This window comes from Wasmannia auropunctata, unplaced genomic scaffold (assembly GCF_000956235.1).
Source record: "Wasmannia auropunctata unplaced genomic scaffold, wasmannia.A_1.0 LD336092.1, whole genome shotgun sequence".
In the NCBI taxonomy this organism is placed as follows: domain Eukaryota; kingdom Metazoa; phylum Arthropoda; class Insecta; order Hymenoptera; family Formicidae; genus Wasmannia; species Wasmannia auropunctata.
Window position 1 is genome coordinate 3,523,800 of NW_012026798.1, and position 1,074 is coordinate 3,524,873.

Genomic DNA, 1,074 nt, shown 5'->3' on the forward strand with positions numbered 1-1,074 from the left:
TTTTCAATTCGACTTTTAATAGCAGAAATAACGCTGTGTAAGCATTTGAGTGAATATTCTGTAAGCAACTAACCATTAATCTTTTCTGTTGGAAAATGTTTCTTTGGAATTTCACTCGGTCTTTGTTGAATCTTTAAATGAGTCAACAAAGAACATACTTTTGCATTGCTTAATTAAGTTTTACTTTAATTAAGTTTGAGGTACAAACGAAGAAAGAAGCCAATTGTGCGATCCAGGATGTCTGCCTTATAATTCGATGTAACGTTGAAAAATGCAATTGTACACACCAGCAATCGTCGTGGTGCGATGTGAAACAATTGCATTTTTAATCAGGATCCTTAGAATTTTTAGGGCTGTTATTGTTATGCTTTGTCAACAACGTTTGATAAGACAAACTTTGTTGTAAATTTATACTATTTCTGACGCCAAAACTTGTAACAATAAGTATATATTTGTCGTTATTTGTCCGAACAGATTTGCAGGTTGTCTGAGTAATTACGTGACTCAGATCAAAAATTACTCTAGCCAATTATAGAAAATGTTATCAGTTGTCGCTTATCAGATAAAAGGTCGGAACGCTAAAAAAATTCGTCGTACAACAAATGTAATAGCTCTATTAATTTTTGTTTAGGTTATACGAATGGATATCTTTTAGTCGACTTTTTGCTTTGTCAAAAAGATAACTATAGAATGATGACGAAAAGATGTCTTTTTAAAGTTGTCTTTTGGATGAAAGTAAAAGAAATAAATGTCTTTTAGATATTTTTTTGCTTAGGCGAAAAGACATCTTGAAAAAGACATCTTTTTGTCATCTTTTAGTGTTTTGTGCTGTCTGGGTAATAATTAATAAAAATATGATGTGAATACGTCGTAAAATGGATACTGTCGCGTCACGGGCGTTCCGCGTAGCTGATATACTCGTATATGAGGAGTCGGGAATGGAGGATGGTGTTAACGAACTATATAAGACGTGTATGGTTTAAACGAACTTATACAAAACTTTTATTGAGCACACTATCACATATATAAGGCTTACAAAGACTTTAATATGGAGAATCGCCGTTAAATTGACAA